The following is a 21,797-nucleotide window of genomic DNA, read 5'->3' as shown; positions in this document are numbered from 1 at the left end:
CCTTGTACACAGGCGTGTGTTCTTTAGTCAGTGTTATCTATTTTGAAGACTAGATTATGAGTGATTTAATTGTCAATGGATGTTTTAATGATTTGGTTCTACTCCCTAAGTATTGGTAGTAGTAACATTGATAAGGATACATCCTGAGATACATCCATGAAATACATCTTTCACAGAGAAGATATTTATATAAAAATACATAATATTTTAAATGTTTTAAATGAATGGTGTAGTGTAGCGCTAAAAATAAGACAATTTTGCTTCAGTAAATCTTGATATTCACTCTAGATTTCGTCAATGACTTGGTATACCTCATATTTTACTTTTTGAGATATCTAAATTACTGCCATTTATCCTCTGATGGAAGTATAAAAAGATATATAATTCAGCCATCAAAAATCACATGTTAATTAAACTATCCAGATTTGAGCTATGGGTAACTACTGCTCAGAGGGTATCTAAATATCTAACTTCAAAGCCTAAATTAAATAAATAATGTGGGATGCTTTTCTCCACATAAAATTAATGGAGAAACTTAAGATTCTGCACAAGTGGGAACACATTTTACGTACTTTTAGTCACAGAAATTGGATCACTGATGCTGCTTGAATGTAGTGAAGATGTGCAACAGAGTCAGAGACAGGCCCTAAACTACCCCCAAAAAATCTTTTTTTTTTCTTTTTTTTTTCTTTTTTTTTTTAATTTTCATTCATGACACAGGTAGAAAAGGTTCTGTATGAGGCATTTTAGTTGGGTGTATAAAATCAAGAGGTGGGAATGAATCCCCAGAAGGAATACTCTTTATAACTTGGTGGTTACTTTGACTTTTAGAGATTTATTGTAAAGTTCAGTATTGCATGTTTTCCACTTAGAAAGTTAGAAAGTTTTCCACTTTCCAAGTAGAAAGCTGCAAGTGGACATCTGAGGAATACTGGAAGACAAACAAGCATAAGCATATATTGTTCCTAACATCATATCTAGCATGATATAAAAATTATTGTTATGCTTTAGTGCTACCTAAAAAGGAAAGAAGCGCAGTAATCAATGGTATGTGGAGAACTATTCTGCTGAGATCTGCATTTTTGCTGAACTTTGTCATGACCTTGAATGCAAATCAATCTGGGATGCATGTATCCTAAAGATTTATTGCTGCGGTTTGCTCCAATCTTTCCTTAATAAACTGAGTTAAAAATAACTCAGACAGCTCATTAGTTATAGCACAATACGTTTTTCCCTTAATTTGGGGGATGGCAAATGTCTTCATTACTCTTAAAGTAACATTACTGTGCTGTATAATGCTTACCCTACCACAAAAATCAGGATAGCCCTCCATGCACCGTCTGCTTAAAGAACAATAATTATCCTGTGAAGTATTTATCTTCTGCATCCTGCCTCACACTGTTTTCTGCCTTGTGACATCCTTCACTACAATAATGATTACTTAGTCTTGAGATTTATCATTCCTCTCCTCTGAGTATTATCCAGAGCTATTAATAAAATTCAAATAATCTTTAGCCATATTTGGGTTGTCTGCAATGTAACTGAAAGGAAACATTTTAGAGAGTTACCTCACTGGAAACTCCATCACTAAGAAAATTCTTATGGCATTAGCATCAAATGTTCTATGCAAAGGAATTGTTTTTCTTCAAGGAATTTTCCAGTAAATCACTATGGAAATAGTATTTCTCTTGATGTTTCCATTCAAAAGTAGTGTAGTTTTGCCAGTTTTTTTTTTTTTTTTTAATAGACATTATGTAACATAAAGACTATGTCTTCTTTTTAATTTTCCATTTGTTCAGTGTCCTGTACCTAATCAGAGCCAGTTATGTCTGTTTCATTTGCATATTAGCTATAAATATGCATTTCAAGGGGTAGCATTAGTCTCACTTAAGCAACACTGACATTGTTTCCTTTATCACCATGCTGTCTGTTTACTTTGAAAACTATACTTCTGCACTGCTCATTACTTACTCTTGTCCCTTACCCAACTTTTTGTGAGCACTAAGACACTCTTCAAACAAACCATAGGTAAAAAGCAACATATTTTGCCTACCATACCAACCCAGTTATAAACTACTTGGAAATTTGAGATGATCTTCACTTTTAGAATAGGAATTAAACATGATACAATCTACTTAAAATAAATAATAATGATAATAATAATTAATAATAATAATAAAAATAGTTACAGTCTTTCTCTTCTTTCTAAAACTCTCTCAGGTCAATACATCCCTGCTTTGTCTTCTAACTTTGATACTGTACAATGATCCAATTCCCTTACAGTTCCACCTGCCAAGCACATTTCTGTAAATCAGCTAAGCCGTTAGGTACAAGACCTCTACGCTCCTGCATCAATCCCACCAGCTTGGAGCTACTTACAGAGGTGCATGGTTCTTATAGCTGGAAGGAAGCAGCCTCTGGGACAGGGGGTGGGGAATGCATACTCTTTTTGCACCTCTGTGTTGCCTATGACTTAAACTCCTTCTACAGAGGCTATTGGAGACACCCTGTATGGACAACAGTGCACACAAGTTTGTACAGCTCTGTACCACAGTTTCTGAACACAGAGCAAACTGCTTTCCAGAAGATTCTAAGAAGAAATTGCCTATATTTAGGCCTGTACTGTGATAATGACATTGCAATGAATTCAGATTCCAAGTTGAAAAAATATTTGACTCTGCTAAAGAAAGCTCTTAGAACCCGACATTAAATTTCTTAGTATGTATAAAATCTCTCTCTGTAAAAAATACAGAACATCCATTGGCTGAACACTTTTGAAGTGAGGCCTGGTAAACAAGCTGCCTAATTTTACGCTTATGGTGCTGAAAAGTTTGGACCTAACCGCAGCCAAAAGTGAATTACTCTATGCCTTAATCAGTACAGAAAAAAAAAAAAAAAAAAAAAAAAAAAAAAAAAAAGAAAGAAAAAAAAGCTCAAAATTTTGTCATACTATAAGTAGGTACAAACTCCAAATTTATCAGATTTTCACATTTTTAAAGTACTGCTGAATTTTGTACAATAGCATATTTCTAGTTTTTACAGCATTCAATCACCAGATTGAATATACATCCTTATGATGAATAAATGCATTCATATGTAATGACTAAAAATAATCCTTATTATACGACTAAGATTTCCAAAGCCAACTTTCTGAGCAGATTCTTCCAATGATCCAAAGTTTCTTTAGATAAATTGAGAATATAGGTAATATTAACTATATTTTACTTGAAGTGGGGAACTCTGAAATAATCAAAAAAATCAGAATTCGGCATTTAAGTCCTAGCTAAGCCACTGATTTACTAAGTGATCTGAAAAACTTTATTAGTCACCTGATTTATAAAATACTGATAGTAAACTAGATTGGTTTTGAAAACCAAAAGCTCAGCTCATTTCAATAAGAAATAAGTTTTATATAATTCAATAATATTTAGTGATACAAAGAGTTAAAACATATTATTATGAATGTAAAAATACCACCAAGGTGAAACATTCTTCAGGAAAATTCTAACTCTTAAGATAAGTACACATACCTTTTTGGCTGGCTTCACGGTGATACCCATTCTTCTCCCAATAGTTTTTAATACTTTCCATAAGAATAATTTATGTAAAATTTTGCTCTGAGAACCAGCATTAGATTTATAAGGGCTATAGAGATCAAAAGTTAGCCTCTTCTTTTTTCTCACATACCACATGACTTGCATTAATGCCTTACTTCACCAAGTGAAGTCCATCCATGGCCTAGTGATCTAGACAAGTGATTGCTTAGTCTTAAAAGCTGCTGTGAATATTGCATTGAATCATGATGCACTAGTAGTTAAGAGCACTAATTTACTATCAGAACAAAGAACTATGCATTATGACGTGAGCTGTCAAAAAGACTGTTATTAAGTCACTGAAAGGTATTTGTTGTATAAATTTGGCAACAAATTCAAACAAACATTTTACTTAATCTTCAAATCAAAAGGAGAAGATGAGAACAGGGAAAACCGATGTATCATCATTCTGTTTCTAAACTTCTTACATTTATGACTTTTAAGGCTTGGATAAAAAATAGCAAATAATGGTGATGTTGGACCATGTTTTTGGTGAGTCACCAAAACTGACTACAGACATGATTAGCCTGTTAAACTGCAACCTAAAAAATGGATTAGTAGTAGTCACTTTCAGAGAGGATTAAGCCAATGTGTTTCACTTTACATTAGTCATGCATAAACACAAATGGCTTATCTAATGAGTTGTAGATTGTTAAACATGGTAAGGCTGTGGTGAGTCAACTTCTGGACAAACTCTCATGTTAATGTCTCAAAATTAAAATAAAAGCATGAAAACTTAAGAGATTTGCTATATGTGAGATTGAAATGAAATTATATATTCTGTCCTAAACCAGTCTGACTTTGATGACAGCTATTAATTTTAAACAGTCATCTGATTATTAACTAATTTCCCTAATTGCTTATTCCTGGGCAGAAATCTTCTGTCACTTGTGCCTTATTTTATTCTTGTAAACTTTTAATGGTAATTTATACTAAAAGCTTGACTAGAGAATTTATTTTGGTTTGTTTCAAATCCACACAAAATAAGGAAACAAGTCTATCACAATGAAAGTGAAACTGCATTAATCACTGTTTCATAAAAGACACTCGAAATCTTGTCTCCATTAGTCAAGTGGTCAAAATATCTCTATCATATCATTATACCCCATCCAATTCTCCAGCTGATTTCAGGAGCGAAGATTTGAGTCCACAGACCCAGATTTTTTCTTTGGGATAGAACAATTTCTACTAATGTCAAATGATTTTTCACTTCCTGCATGTCAGGACAGACAGGCAGATACACTTAGGCATTAGCACCCAACTGGAGCCCATTGGAGGTTCCAGAAGGAAATATCAAAATCATATTCGAATATGTTAACAAATGAGTACAGGTGTTAGCATGCAGGACATCAGTCAGAACAGTCTAATGTAACGCACTCAAGGATGCTGGCAGTAGGCAGAAGATACACATTTTCACAAGGAATTGTGGAAAGAATGCCTTTGAGTCCTATTTATATTAGCAGGAAATGCTGACATCCCTCATGAAGAAAATGACATCTTTGTTTTTTTTAAGGTAGCTAAATCTATTTCACTTGCACTTACTTCTATCTGAAATATCAGCATCTCCAGGTTTTTGACAAATGGCATCACATCTGTTTTTGTAAGCTTTATATCACTGCCAGAAAATAAGCCAAATTCTTTCACTTTTTAACCATCTCTGAGTTTGCATATATGAGGCATATAAAATTAAATGGCATCCTCATGGAGCAAAAATTCTTTTCCCTATTCTTATTTCCTTTACATATAATTTACTTTGTACCAGTATTTCCAATGTAATGGTGGAAGAGATTTAGCATATGTTTTTTACTGTGACTTTTTTTTTGAATTAGCTATTAACACAGACTTGAGCTTTCAGGTATTTCATTAGTATAGTATATAGAGAAAGACTATATTATTGCTTTAAATGTAAAGGTTTGCCTATTTCCTGATCACAGTATAGGGGCTCTGGAGAAACTTTAGATTAGGTTCCATTATGATTTATTCTTCTTGCACCCCTGTGAATAAACTGGTCTCTGATGGGAAATTTTTATACCCTATATGCTGGAATTTGCTTTTTTAAATGAAGTATTGCTCTTACTAAATTTTTAGGGAGAATGTTTTTAACATAAATTTTCTACCCATCACTACATCAAGACAGAGAAAATGAGAAACAGAAATAGGATCTGAATGTAAAGGAAATGGCATGAACCAATGGCTATGGCAATACAAAAGGAAGAAAAAGCGAAATGATGATACAGTTTGCAACTTACTGGAGGTTAAAAAAAAAAAAAAAAAAAAAAAGGAATGAAAGACATGTAAGGAATCATTTTCCTTTGTATTAACTTGATCTCTGAAAATCCCATTAAGAAAAGATAACCCTAAAAATAAGTAGGAGTTTTGTGCTTTTTTTGTTGTTGTTGTTTTTTAATCTGTTAAAACCAGTGTTATTGCAGAAAACACTGATGATTCACTGAACATTCTCCTCAGATAGGAGATAAGTGATAGTAAATATCAGTACTGTGTTTTTGCTGATATATTTTGTAATTTGTCTTGGCAAATGCATAAATAATTTTGCAGGGAGATGATTTTGTTTTTTGAAAATGTTTTGAAGATAATCTCCTATCTCCTCATTACCATTTTTTAGTCACACTCACCTCTAGTTCCCATCTTTAAGGGTCTTTACAGTTGTACTCTGAAATAAAATTTAAAAAAAAAAAAAGTGTATTGATCTGTGATCTGATTTTACCTGATGTGAAAAGTCCAGAGATGTAACATTTCACAGGCATCTGAGCTCAGATGAATATGTCAAAAAAATCTGTTCAAATAAACACAGCAAATTAGAGAACAAATTATTTATTGCTTGTTTTTATCAAATCTGAGCTTCTTTTGTAGGACGTGCCTCTACTCCAAATATTGGAGAACAAGTATAATTGATTGAACTTGCAAAAACTAACACAAATATCATCTTTTGCCACTCTCTAGGATGAAAGTTTAACTGTGAGACCACTTCCCTGTAGACATTTTGCCCCAGGCTTATATTATCCTAATTTTAGATAAACACTGCTGTGCATAAAGGAATCTGAACAATTTGTTCATACACAAAATGACTGTTGACTTAGCTTGGGTCTTGTCACTAACATTTAACAAAATTGCATGCCTGTTTTTGAAAGCTGACAAAGGCCATTTCTTTTCTGATGAAAGCTCTAGGCATTCTTTTCAGAGTTACCTGAAAACTGCACTCTTGCAGAAGAAAACATTTTATTTGGCTCATCTTCCTTCCAACCTTATCAAAATCATTTATATTAGGACAGTAATGGATGATGTGTTCATATCTTGCCAGGTATTTTAATGACTTTAAGACAGTCAAGGCTCCAAGAAAAAATCTAAATCTGATTAATGATATACAGAATCACAGAATCACAGAATTTTCTAGGTTGGAAGAGACCTCAAGGTCATCGAGTCCAACCTCCAACCTAACGCTAACAGCCCTCCACTAAACCATATCCCTAAGCTCTACATCCAAGCGTCTTTTGAAGACTTCCAGGGATGAAAAAATACCAAATTCCTAGAATAGTGGTTAAGTATGCAGCTGTCCAAAACCACACAGGAACAGTTTTGCAATGTCGAACTGCCCCTTAATTGAAGAGATTCATTATTCTAGAGCACTAACTCTTTGCTACATATGATTCTCAGTGTCATATGAAATTCTTGTGACCCTAGTTGTGGTTAGTTATTACTCTTTGTGCAGTCTATTACCCTGTAAACAAACCCATCTCTTTGTGGGCATGCCTACATGGTCACAATGCAAAAGATTAATTACTTAGTTCAGGCTCTGTGCAGTCCTACATGGCTACCTGGCTTGCATCCTGGAACCTTGACAAATATGTGAAGCCACTTTGCATTTGACTTCATAGATGTATCTTAACTCTGTCAATTGAAAGTGCCATAAAATGAATAGCTTAAACTTTGCCACAAACCTACCACTAGACAATGTTGAGTACATCTTTTTATTCAAAATTAATTCCATTAAGTGTAATAATGCATGGAAAGGGAGAGAAAGCTGGCTCATCTCGGAATTCTTCTAAGAATTGGCTGCCAATCCTTAGACAGTTATTTGTTCTTTTACAGGAGCAATGTGTCCATGAGCAAAGTTCTTTCCTTTTAGAGGAAAATTTGGTACAGTTTGATATATCAATGACATTTTAAAAGATCAAGGAAGAGTAACACTTTCAATTTAATTAATTAAAAAGTATAATATGAAGCCATGATCATACACATCTGTGTATAAGGTGACCTATCATTGAGTTTCTCATTGTGAAGCTGTGATGCCAGATAAATCTTATATGGCACCCTGCATGAGAAAGAGTTTGATCCACAGTGGCTGTATGGGTTTGGCTTTTTGTTACTGCAGGGACCAGTGTGTGAAATAACAACACATGCAGACGGCAGCATGGACTGGAGGCCACTATCTCTCTGACTTCAAAAACTACCACCTGCTAAGTCATTTAGAGATTTCACAATATATGCTCATGTGAGAAAAAGACTACTTCTGTTTTAATGTACCTTGTCCACATAATTATATTACACACCTCCCAGAAGAGAAGTTCTGGAAAGAAATCAATTTCAGAATACACCAAGGATACAAAATCCCAGATAAATATGTAAAGAGTACACAGATCATATTAAAAGGAATGTTATTGCTTGCTATCCAGTCATCAGCTGAAGACACAAGAAGATAAATTCATACTGTGAACCTGAAAACTTCCAATGAAAAAAAGCAGCTTACGTTCTGGAGAATAAACAGAAATGTGTTCATAACAGCTGAAATATACATACACACAGCACATAAGACATACAGCAGGTTATAGTATGTACAATCACAGTCACAGATTTTTCATTGCTAAAAGGCTGAAGTTGGTTTAAATGTACTTAAACAATTTGATTTTGGCTACAAGTCACAACAGGTTTCCTAGTTCAGACTTTATTCCCCCTGTGGATATTAATGTAGACAAACACTTTGTTTCACATCTACATTTTCTACTGACACAGAGAGATATCTTACCTCTGGGTACTTGTGACCTTATCCATATTAGGAAGAGAAAGGAATTTTTGCAACATCATATAATGAGAGAAAAAGTAGCATAACATAGATAGCAATGAGAATAAAGTTTATGAAGGTGTGAATAATGAAGGAATTTGAAATGAATAGTGATTAAATGATTTTAAAATCATCTAACATGGGAACTTCCCAACGTGCTCCAGAGCAAAGGAATGACAGAAAAAAAAAATCAAAGACCAGGTTACAGCTGAATTATATCGGGCAGATATATATATTATAATTATAATACATATTATTATGGTGGTCAGACAGACGCTAGGATTGCACAAAAGAAGGGCTGTGCAACTTCCTCATTGAAAACTGGCTAAATCTACAAAATGCATCACATAGTTTATGATGTTGCACTTGTCAACACTTTTGCAAAAGTACTTTAGTCACAAGCAGGATGCAAACTGAACAATCATTCTGCCAGCTTCTTGCTACCTCTTGGAGGGGCTGGCAGCCTCCATCACACAAACATGTCTCTCTTATCTTGCAGGCAACAGAAGAATGGATTCTGAATGAATCCCAGGCACTACTATACATGTAGGTAGTGTAAAGGCAGAGGTTATTGCAGTGGAATTCATCATCAAGCAAAATGCCACAACTTCAGTAACTATTTGTTTGTGATACAATGTAAAATGCTAGCAAAAAACGTTAGTGCAGTTTGCATGGAAAATTCCTTGGGATATCATTACAACCTGCATCTTTAAATTCAATGACAAATGAACTAGCATCTGAAGTAAATCTAAGCAACAGAACTTTAAGATAAGTAGTAACTGCAGGACATTTCATAGTCTTGTGGACAGTACAAGCTGTGCCCAATTAGAGAAGATACTTCAGATCTAAATATTTTACTGTTTTATTTGGCTGAGCAACTAGGATTTTTGGACCAGCATCTGAAGATCGGGAGAAAAGAATTTAGTGTCATCACAAGGATCGTTCAGAGTCATATACTGAGAGACCAGCAAATGATTTAACACGGGTTTTAGGACAGAAGATAACTTTTTTTATATTTACGTTACTTCATTAGTTTCTGGAAAATATGTGAGGAACATCTGGTAGGAGCATAAAGGACTGTAATGCTTTCTAAGGAGTCAGGCCCTATGTGACAAATCACTACTTTACTTTCATGAGGCATATAATCAAAAAGCATGGATTACGTTTCACCCCCACACTGAATGGAAAATTTCTACAAACCTCAAGAAGAATCAGTAGGCCTCTGTGATTTAGAAAGAGCAGGCAGCATCGTTATATGACCTAAGAGAAAATTTGTCTGGAAAGGTGAATGCTAAGAAGATATTGAAGTCATAAAGGGAAGTGCTCTAACTCATGCTAAATCGAAAATTCCATATTAATCCAATCTGTAGTAGTCTATAATGCCAGACATACACATCAGCAGTTGAATAAACCGATGTGAGTCTCCAACACGATCTAGTAACTTACAGTGACTGCAAATTCAATCAAAGAGACACCAAATATTCAGTCACAAAACTTGAGTGCTGACCATAGTGGAGATCCTCAAGACCCGAAGTCCCAGTTTATTGGCATATGATTCATATTCATTTTGCAGCATTTTTAAATCTAAATATCTACTTTTATCACACTTGGAATGTATAGATATAGAATCATAGAATCATAGAATATCCTGAGTTGGAAGGGACCCTTAAGGATCATCAAGTCCAACTCTTGACACCGCACAGGTCTACCCAAAAGTTCAGACCATGTGCCTAAGTGCACAGTCCAATCTCTTCTTAAATTCAGACAGGCTCGGTGCAGTGACCACTTCCCTGGGGAGCCTGTTCCAGTGTGCAACCACCCTCTCTGTGAAGAACCCCCTCCTGACGTCCAGCCTAAATTTCCCATTATACATAATATAATGGGAAAGACATTTATACAATTATGTATATACGTAATATACATAGACATTGAAGGGGAACTTTATTTAAGAATACAACAGTTTTGCCTTTTGAATGAATTGTATTATCCACTACCTGAAAGGAAGTTATGGGGAGCTGGGGGTCAGCCTCTTCTCACGGATAACTAGTGATAGAACTAGCGGAAATGGCCTCAAGTTGTGCCAGGGGAGGGTTAGGTTGGAAATTAGGACTTGAAAAGAGTAGTCAGGCATTGGAATGCGTTGCCCAGGGAAGTGGTAGCATCCATGGGGGTTAAGGAAAGGTTGGACATGGTGCTTAGGGACTTGGTTTAGTGGGTGACATTGGTAGTAAAGTGATGGTTGGACCAGAAAGAGACCTTAAAGGTCTTTTCCAACCTTAATGATTCTATGATTCTATGACCCCACTAGTTATGATAATGAGTGAATTAAAATGCACAGCTTGCTTTTTGCACAAATATTTAGAGTGATCATGGTAAGGCTGACTACTTTTATAATTTTGAGAAACTCAAGATAAGTAACTACCAAGTCCTCTTTTAGCAAAGTTTGAAACAAATTTTTAACTGTGTAACAGTTAAAATATTAATATCATACTGTGTAACAGAATCATAACACAGCATAACATTATAACAACAGCATGCAATGTAAACTAAATATTCTGAACATCACAAGATCCTTTAAAACCTGTTTTCACTTGTCTACACTTTTAAAAGGTCTGAGGAATATAGATATTCAAAAGCATAATTATCCTAGACAATTATGGGAATTATGGAAGCATGACATTTCCATTCACATCTTCTGTTTTCCTCTGCCACAGAAGGAAAAACAATTTTCATTTTAACATCGAATATACCATTTACAGTGTACACCTTATTCATTAGTTCTCAGAATAGTATTTTCATGTCTATTAAATCACATTTTCGGGACAGTCTCACAGCTGCATGTCAGAAACAAACAATAAAAAGACTTTTTCTCACAGGATTATTATCTGAGTTGATCATGTGTTCAAGATTTAAAGGTTATAAATGATGATTTTTTTTTTTTTTCAATTGCTAAATATTAGGTTCCTGCATGCCTAGCTTGTCAAATCCTTTTAGAGATCAAATGTGATCCTTTTATTTATTTATATGTAAGCTTCTTTGTGCACAATGTCCAGAGCAGATTAACTATTCTTTTTGTATGTCAGTTTATCTTGAGGTGATATTCCTAAGTGTCTTCCTTCTTCTCATGTATCACCATAAAGTTATTCTTGGAAAACACTGGAAATGTTACTATAATTTAGATAATAATTTCACAGAAAATTCCTCCTCATAAGTTTTCTGTTATTACCTAAAATTACTATTCTATATCAGGAAATCAGATGGTTTGAAACAAAACAAAACTACTCTGCATATTGTATCAGTTTGCCCATCTTTCTTTTGGCTTTTAAGACACTGGTGATGTGAAATTATATATGGTAGTTTGCCTAAAATATCAAAAATATCTGTTGACATTTAAAATACTCATTTACTAGAATCCAAACGTAGGGATTCAGTGGAATAAAGTGTGATTATGTTTATCTAAAATAATTGCAAAAGAACAATCACACTAACCTTATTTCCTGCTTTAAATTGTACCAGCATACTTCAATATTTATTAAGTAACTTATGTTTTGCTCCTAGAACTTGCTAGCATGTCTTCCTTCCTGCACAATCTCTGTCTTTACATTATGGGTTCAATACACTCATTTCTATAGTATGGGTCATGCAAGAAAGAACTAAATCTGTGTGATTCAGGAGGAATTACTGTTTTCAGTTGTATCTGTCAGTACCTATGAAACAGTCCCCTTACTCTGGAGAAAAGTCCCCATACTCTAGACACACAACAAAAATGTAGCAATACCACTTCTATGCTCCCCATCCCTAAAATAAGCATCTCACTTTTAGAAACCCAGAACAAGGGATTGATTAAAACATAACTGATAAAGAAACTTAAATTTCAGGTACACCATTAAGTTGCTGCAGCTTAATAAGTAGCCATGCACTAGCTGAGCACAATAACAGTCTGTGTATACCCTTGGTCACATTTTAAAAAAAGTGTTCAGTAGAATTTAATGCAGAAAGAGACAAAGACAAATGGGAGACCTGCAGGTGAGTATCGGATCACAAGGCAAACTGAGAAAGTGGAAAGCTGAGATCTTGGAAAAAGCTCTGCAATTCATGGAAAAATAGCAACTCTATAAAACTGGATTTGCTAAATTAATGTTTCTTTCAATTAATGTGAATCAGTAACTTCATACTGAAAAGTGACATAACACAAAGTCAGCTATTAACTCTCCATCATCTTATATCCATCTATAAATGACAGACATTGACGCAACACACACTTGACTTTTGACACAACTTGCTGATGTATGCTTGGTTTGGAAAGTCCATTGATTTATGTATATGGGAGACCACTATTCAGGTTTTACAAGTGTAAGAGGTTTTTCAAATCTGCCAAATAATTTGTTTACCCCAGAGAGGAAAAATGTTGGACTCCATGGTAAATAATACTTTATCCAATTGCCCAATTATTCTTTGAATTTACCAGAGAAATGGGAATTAATCCAAATAGTTACAGTCTTTTGTAATTTGTTACACTTATTCAAGCTTTCCATGATGGGTTTCAGAGAAAGAAATGATACACATACGACTACATATATATATATACATATATGACATATGTATTCAAAACTAACACAGGTTTTTCTATTTGCTAGACCTTGAGACAAGTGGAAATTAAATTAGTACATGAATACACCCAATCACACAAACATATTCAAACAAATATCACCAGATAACAAAAGTGCTGTTTTAAAATATGGTAAAGTCATTTAGGAAACCTTAGGAACAGGGAAAAAAACCTCTACTTAAGATTTCTATTATAAGAGTTACAGTCTCAAAACATATCTGAAAAAGAGAATTCCAGTTCTAAGCCTCACCCTCAATGGATAGAGAACTTTTAGTAGCATCAAAAAACACATAATCAACCACTGTGTTCTATTAATTACGTGTTCTAAATTCCCTTATCATAATTCTTCCAGAGGATAATTCTAGACTGTAATAACAAGATGGGAAGTTAAGATGAACAGTTAGCTTGTGGTATCATTGTTATTCACGGTCTTCTCACACAAGATCCCAGTTTGTTTTACCCCTATTTATCTCCATTTGTTCATAAGCAATAGCATGGAAATACATATATGCTCAATGCAATATGACAAAAGGTTTGTGCTGAGAAACAAATAGATTTTGTTAATGTCTGAACATCAAGTACAGAAATAGGTTATTTTCTTGTTGTTGTTTGTCATTGTTTTTTAAATCCTAAATGCATTTTCAGGAAAGGAAATAAGACTTTGACAAAATATAAAGTGAGAATTGCCCATCAGTTGTGAGATACATAGAAACAGTGTCACCTCTCTGAAATACCATTACTAGTAATGAATCCCTTCTGAATTTAAATTGAAATATTGAAACAACTTTCCCTTGGGAACTTCCACTGTGTAATAAACACCTTTGGAAAAAAAAAAAAAAAAGTCTTAAAGACACAGAAGGTGACTAAGCTTGAAAAACATTGTCAACAAAGAGACCAAGAACTTAGTTTCAGTGTAGTTCCCAAGTATATAACTCAGATCTTAAAAGCCCCTGCTCAGATTCCACTTTTCCCTGAAGTAGATAAAGCTCTGATATACATACAGCCAAGAAGTGATGATTCTCTTTTACTTTGCATCATTTAGATAGTGTTCCTTTTATACAAAAGACAGTAAGGTTCAATATTTTTTTTGACTAAGGAAATATGTATCTATCTCACAAAAAGGACCTTGAATACCAGGCTATGGTCTATTCTGGAATGAGGTGCTCTCCTTACAAAAAATGTTTCTTGATGTGCAGAATAATTACAGATGAAATAAAGAAAAGACAAAAATCTCTCTCCGGGTTGGCATCTTTCTCAATAGGGAAAATAGAGTAGAAAGAACCTGAATTCAAATCTCTATGATGACTAATAATTATTATCCATTTTATCCCAAGAATTCACAGAATGCTTAAGGTTGGAAAGACTTCTGGAGGCATCTGCTCCAGACACAAGCAGGGCCACCCGGAGTAGGGTGCCTAGGACCTCATCCAGGTAGCTTTTGAAAAGCTCCAAGAAGGAGACTCCACAGCCTCTCTAGGCAGCCTGTGCTGGTGTTCTGTCACCTGCACTATACAGAAGTGCTGTTCAGGGGGAGTTTCCTGTGTGTGTTTGTGTCCATTGACTCTTCTGCTGGTGTTGGGCACTGAAAAGAGCCTGGCTCTGTCCTCTTTGTGCCCTCTCTTCAGGTATTTATAGACATTGATAAAATCCTCTCTGAGCTTCCTCCTCTCCTGGCTGAACAATCCCAGCTCTCAGACTTTCTTCACAAGAGAGATGTTCCAGTCCTACTCAGTAGCCCAGTAGCCCTTTGACTCTTTCTGATATGTCTAAGTCTCACTTGTACTGGGGAATTCTTCACTGATAGATCCATAATAGGCTATTTACTTTAACACACAGCTTACAGAAATAGTCAAAGATCCATTTGAGTTTGAAGCTATGACAATTTAAATTAAAAATCGGACTCAGTCTTACCAACAATCATTCAGTAACTACATACCTTCAAATCAGCCCATCTATTATACATTTCTGTCTCAGGGAGAAGATGCATATTTTTCTACTACAAGAAGGAGTCTAAGGACTTATTGACAGCTAACTTTCAGACCATTAAAATCCAGCAGAACGGAATCTTATTCATTGAAGAACTTCATGATATTCATGTTCTCAAGACTGAGAAGAACTATACTTCGCTTTTGAAAATGAGCAGCACTGACTAATTCCTCCCTCACCTGAATGCTAACATTTGATGAGGAATGATACAGGCTTACTTTACCTTGAATCCAAAGTAGCCTGTCTTTCTTTTTACTTAAATAGATTTTGGATAAGAAATGTAATGTCAAGAATAACATGTTCATGCTCAACCAACTTCTTATGTAATTATTTTATGGTTAAAATGCTGAGATCTGGTGCTTATATAATGCTAATGAGCCAGAAAATATAATTTACAATGAGTCAGAAAAACAAATGTAATGTGTGTAATTTGTCATTCTCAAACATTTAGGACTCAGTGCTCCATTCAGAAACCTCTCCAATGTTTTAAAGTTTATCAAATTATGTATAATGAAACAAACGGAAACCCTTTATACGCTATTAAATATAATTACCAGGAAATGTTAAAATTAAGTACAGTAATTAACTGAAAATTTGTGATTGTTTATTTGTCTATTTCAAATTACTTTCAAGGAAAAAATAAGTGCAAGTCAAAGAGACATTGCCTCCTGGAGATGTAGTTCAATTCGAATGCTAGCATCTTCATTCAAGCTACCAATAAGCACAAGTACACACTTTTTCTTCTACTTCTAATTAGCATTTGAAACAACGTCCATAAAACTATATGGAGAATTATATTTAAAATTAGGAGTTGTATATATCGCTTCTGAAGAGATGCACGTTGAACACTTCACTGTTTTTTGGAGCCCCTTGAATATTTGGGCCTTTCTCTAAAACACTTCTGTTATTACAGCCACAGTCAGAGATTTTTTATAAACTGTAAAGCACCTGCATTCTAGAAAAGAGATTATTGGGTGTCATTTTTCAAATCTGATTACAATCATAGTAGGTGCTGGAATACGATTTCCACCATATTGGCTGACAACATTTGATAGTTCTAGTGCTAAAATAATTTAATATATTACTACAAAAAGGCACTTTTTGAAGTACTCAAAATAATTGCATGTCCCTTAATGGCTGACCACAGAGAATAGTATATAGTTTACAGAGCATAATGACATGAAACAGCGACTGTAAGCATGAAATCCTAGGTGAACAAATCACCGTTGAAATATGTCCTTGAGAAATTGAGCTCCTTTGGTTTCTCCTTGTATGGCTGATTTTCCAACCTTTGAAATATTCTTGTAGGTCCTTTCACACCCTACTACCTCTCTCACTACCTCCATTTTGTCAATATTTTTGCTTTCTTAGACAAATAAGGGATTTTCTCGATCACATCGCATGTTAGAAGATTCCACGTGTATATATTCCAATGCAATAAAGTAAAAAAATAGTAAGAAATGTGTATTGCTATTAATTGACTGGCAGTCTTGTCTAGTAGCTTTGGAAAGCGTATATTGTAACCACACTAGAAAGTATACACAGTAAAAAAATGTTGTGCAAATGTACTATTAAAAATCTTTCCACAAAGAGGCTATCAAGAAAAACATATGCAAGTTTCAAGTCTGCTCAAAGCATTATGATTCTAATGAGATTTTGCACCATTTATAGGAACCTCAGAAAAACTAAGCACAGCAGGGATCTGTATTGTCATTAGCTGCATGACCACGTTACTGCACAGTAGCAGTAGTACCACTAGCTTTGAAGTAACCACACTGTTAGGGCAAAATACCATCTGGTATTTTCCCTTGTTACTCCATAAAAGGAATTTGTATGCTGCAGCTACTCTAATAATGTATTTTCAAAAGGTGAAAACACTAAGCAGATGTTGGGTCAAAATGAATTGTTTATATGGCATAGACTTCACAAAGGCAAATGAGAGCTTTAAAATTATTTTTCCTCCTAATATTATTACACTGTAAAGTAAACACACACCATAAAACAAACAAAACAAATCCAACAAAGCAAAACAAAAACAACAAAACAAAATCCACCAAAAAAAAAAAATAAATAAACCAAAAAGTAATGCTTATCTAGAAACAGATATGAAATGACATCCTTGGAATCCTATCTACAAATACTAAAGTTGTTTATATAGAACAAGCTTTTTATAGAGGAAAGTCTTCCAAATAATTTGTATATTGGTAGCAGGCAGCTCTTTGTGAACACTGACTGTTCCATCTGTGTTCTTCAGCTGTGTCCAGCCAAATAAAGGGTAACGTCTTAGGCTTGTTTCCTTAGTGGACATACAAATATATAAATACTGTGCATTTACTACAAATGTTCCTGCTTGTGCGGTAGGTAGAAAACATTGTATCACCACTAGTACCATTCAGCTTTACTTTACAGACAGAAAGAAGTCAAAGAAGTCAACAGCATGTATTCATGGAAAATTAATGCATAATTGAAATGATACTGGTTTAAAATAATTCATTTAAAATTTTATACAAATGTCTAAAGAATTTCTAAAGAATATTTTAAGTCTAATTAAAACTTTAGACATAGTCACAAGAAGAAAAATGGCTCTGGTGCCAAACTAGGGACTGATTTAAGTACTAATGGTATGGCTGTTGCTTTATGTGTTTATAATCATATGAAAAAAATACGTATAATGCACTTTGGTTCAAATATTGAATGGAAATATAACTTCAGCTTGTCTCAAAATGCATTCCATGTCTGAGACATGGAGATCTGAAAAACATCATACATTGTTTAGAGAATCTTCTGACCTACAAGATAGATGTAACTAAATAAGATGAGCTTCCTAAAAAAGAGAGGAGGAAATAAAGTCTTCTTGGAACACCACTGACATTTCAAATCCCCATCTGGATATGTATTTTATAATGCTAAAAACTGCAATTCACATTTTTGAGCTATGCTTCTGTTGTTCCACTTATCAACAATTGCATTATCATTGTCAGGCCATATTTCTTTCTTTAAAAAAGCAGAATTCTGTAACTTCTGCATCAGTCATACTGACAGGACTAGTTCTGCTAAATTTACCCAAAGCAAATTAAGGTAGGGATGCAGCACTTGGCTGACAGTTAGAAGACTGAAGTTTTCATCATCTGTATGACAATTGTCTGGTGTACATTATAAATCAGTGGTGTACACCAAACCTCTTTTGAGTGAAATAAAAGGATTTTTCTAAAGCTGACAACTTTCATGGCAGCTGGACAGCAGTCAAGTGAGGCTGACTGTTTTTTTCTCAAATAAGCTGGCTATATTTATGTGAAGAATGTGAAGAATTACACGGATTTCATAGTCAAAAAACAATTTCACTGCAATTGAAAGAAGAAAAAAAAAAAAAACACAAACAAACAAACAAACAAAAAGAACCCAAATACAACTCTTGCTGCAAAGAAAAAGTAATCATTTGGCACCAATAACAATTCAACAGCTTTTGGTTTGAACTGACATTTCAACAAGGTGATAAATAAGAAATTTAAAAATGTTCCACAATTAGTTACTCTGCTGGAAGAAGAAAGCACGGTGTGGAGAAAGCTTCCACTGGTATTTTTTTCAAGCACCATTTATAGATAATCATACTGTACATGCTGTGTAATTTACATGGAAATTCTGCATAAATGTACAGTCAAACAAATTTTGAATTCTCTTCTCTAACTTATAGTCAATGCTTATTTATCTCAATAAGGACATTAAAATATTAAAGAACCTCAGTGTGTTATGCTTCTTATAAATGTCATAAAGCAATCCTTTAAGATACTAGTCATCATTTTTTCCTCATAATAAAAGTACTTGTTATGCTTATGTGTATAGATATATTTACAACACATATGCTTCAGTTTTAATATCACCCTAAATAATTAAGTAACGTGTATATGAAGTTTTTAAGTGCTGTGGTGTCCACTTAGGAAAAATCTTTTTAATTTTCCTTCCTTTTCTACTTCCATGGAATTTATTTATTTATTTATTTATTTTATTTACACAGTTTCTCTCAGGAAGATGTATGGCATTATAGCTAAAGTTTTAGAAAGGAGAGAGGTAACAAGACAACAAGCAATTGTTGCTAAATTTGGTAGTCATTCCACCACCCTACTCTTAGATTGGCTCAACCACCTTATGAAATTTCACCTTGAAAGCACAATCACTCCCTTGACCCAGGAAATTTGAGCCCTTAATTCATATATCACATCAGAAGCTCAATTAAGTTACACTGTTCAATGAATTGTGATACTAGTCTTTCTTCATCATACTTCTTTTTAGTTAATTTATAGTTAATTTATAGTTAATTTATTAATTTGGACAGATTGTTACAATTATCTACCTTCTACTATTGGGAGTTTTGCATGCTGCTCTGTGAATGATTCCCACAGGATCCCACAATCACAGAATGGTGTGGGTTGAAAGGGATCTTGAAGCTTCTCCATATCCACAGCTCTTTACACCAAAAGTTTTACCTGTATGTTTGCAAGAGTAAGCTTTCAAGCTTCTTGTTTTTTGCTTCTAAATATTCTGCCTATACAAGCACTGACTAGCAAAAACAAACAAACAAACAAACAAAAAAAACAGTAAATTTACTCCACAATGAAAATGCTTAGAATCCATCAGAATCACCATCTTACTGGTTTTAGAAGAAAAAAAAAAAAAAAATTCATCCTATTTTAGCTCACATTTGATTTTCTTTCACTAATGTTGCTGTATTTCCCACACTACTCTTGTGCCATCATCTCACTTTAAATGAACGTAGCAATACTAGTATTTGTCTCAGTCTTAGAGGTTTCTTGTTTCATTTCATTTTTAGCAGTAGTCAAAAGACATAACAGTACATCTTTGACAAAGTAGCATTCCTTACAGAAACATCTATATATTCTAGCTATTCTTGCAGACTGGAGATGAACAACTACTTCTGACATTACAAGGACAGCAGAGAAAATGATGTGCAAATTTTGCATGCTCTTTTTTGCTTAACAGTCCAATAATGCAATAGTTTGAACAACATTTTTTCAGTACTCTGCAGACAGCATTACTTGAGACAAAGTCAAGATCCATACATTACAGCCATAAATTTAGTCCTCAGAACTGACTTAGCAAAATAAGCTGTAATATTAATTTAGCACAAGTAAGCAAAACAATCAAGGTCTAAAATAGCTTTTAAATCACTTTTGAAGGGTGTTGGTAACAAAGACTTTCCTGTTCTCAAACCCAGAATCTTGCTTGCAACCCTTCTCATAAAAGCACCATAAAATCAGAATCATTTTCTTCTGAATTAAGACTCAAGCTTCCATTTCATTTTTCCATTGTAAACTTTACTTTCCTTGACATATCTCTGAACACACACTGAGTAATATCAAGAATGGAGATTTTGTGGTAGTATATTTGAGTTATTTCACCTTTCTTATTTTTTTCTTGCTGTTTCTATTGGATGTGTCTTTACTTTCCCACAGCTTCAAAAAGCATGGTATGGAAGGACTGTTTATTATATACACAGAAGGCAAACAAGAGAAACTGGTTAAAGCAGGTGAAAACATGGAAAATTGGTAGATAGCAAAGCAAAATGGTGACTAAAGCAGTTAGATAATGAACAGCTAATGAAGTTTAGGATGGAAGAAGGAAAGGTTAATGTTTGATGTATGTATGTATGTACATTGCCTGATCAATGAAAATGATACAGGAGTCACAGAAGATAAGAATGAAAGTAGTTATTTTGTCCTGCCTGAAGACAAAAATCAACTTGGCTGATCTACATGCAGTTATTTCTTAAAGACTTCTAAAATGGAAATTCCTTATATTTCAGTTCTTTATTATCCTCATCCTTAGAAAGTTTCCAGTAATATGTAGTAGACTTCCCTGCTGCAATCTGAACCCGTTAATTCTTGTCCAATCTTACTCAATTGTTCATCTATTTTATATGATGAACAATTCATTTAAATTTTGTGCCTTTTATCTATTTGAAAAAATAATGTTCTCTGAGAGTCTTTTCTCTTTAGGCCAAAAAAATCTGTGTCACTCAATTTTTCCTTCTAGAAAGAATTTTGATAATTTTGGTCCTATTTCATTTCAACTTCTATAGTTTTCAAGGTGTAGGGTACTGATGTAGTATATTTTGTATCACTGATCAGTTTGGAGAGAGGTTATTATCTCATCAAATGAAATTCCCCTGATGCCTGATTTTGTGCAATAAAATCTAAAATACTGTGTATATGTGCCTATTGATGCTGAAAGTAGTCCTACAGGCTTTAAGTGATTGAATGGCATTGCTAAAATTACAATTTAAGTAGATATATACAAGACCATCTTCTTTACATTAAAATTGAGGTGTCATAAGGTACAATTAGAAATGTCAAATACAGTGGCTTAGCTATCAATATATTAAGGACTGTCAATCTGATCTGTAATTTGCAGGCATAGTTCCAGTTATTTTGATAATAACAAGTGCAAATACAAGCAGTTTGATGTCTATATTTACATAGCTACCAGTAATATTACATCCTACTTATCCAATCAAATG

At 34.1% G+C, this 21,797-nt stretch overlaps 1 long non-coding RNA gene across 11 annotated transcripts in view; it reads right to left on the bottom strand.

The window, feature by feature from the left end:
• LOC311436196 overlaps positions 1-21,797 on the bottom strand; it is a 263,693-nt gene that overhangs the window by 104,435 nt on the left and 137,461 nt on the right. The window contains exon 1 of one of the 11 annotated variants that reach the window (XR_014692662.1): positions 6,319-6,374. The exons of the other annotated variants lie outside the window; for them this stretch is intronic. This is a non-coding gene — a long non-coding RNA (uncharacterized lncRNA). Of the gene's footprint in view, positions 1-6,318; positions 6,375-21,797 lie in introns of those variants that run through there. 11 annotated transcript variants of the gene reach the window in all.

This window comes from Aythya ferina (assembly GCF_964211825.1).
Source record: "Aythya ferina genome assembly, chromosome: 4".
In the NCBI taxonomy this organism is placed as follows: domain Eukaryota; kingdom Metazoa; phylum Chordata; class Aves; order Anseriformes; family Anatidae; genus Aythya; species Aythya ferina.
This window is presented reverse-complemented; position numbering and strand designations above follow the sequence as displayed.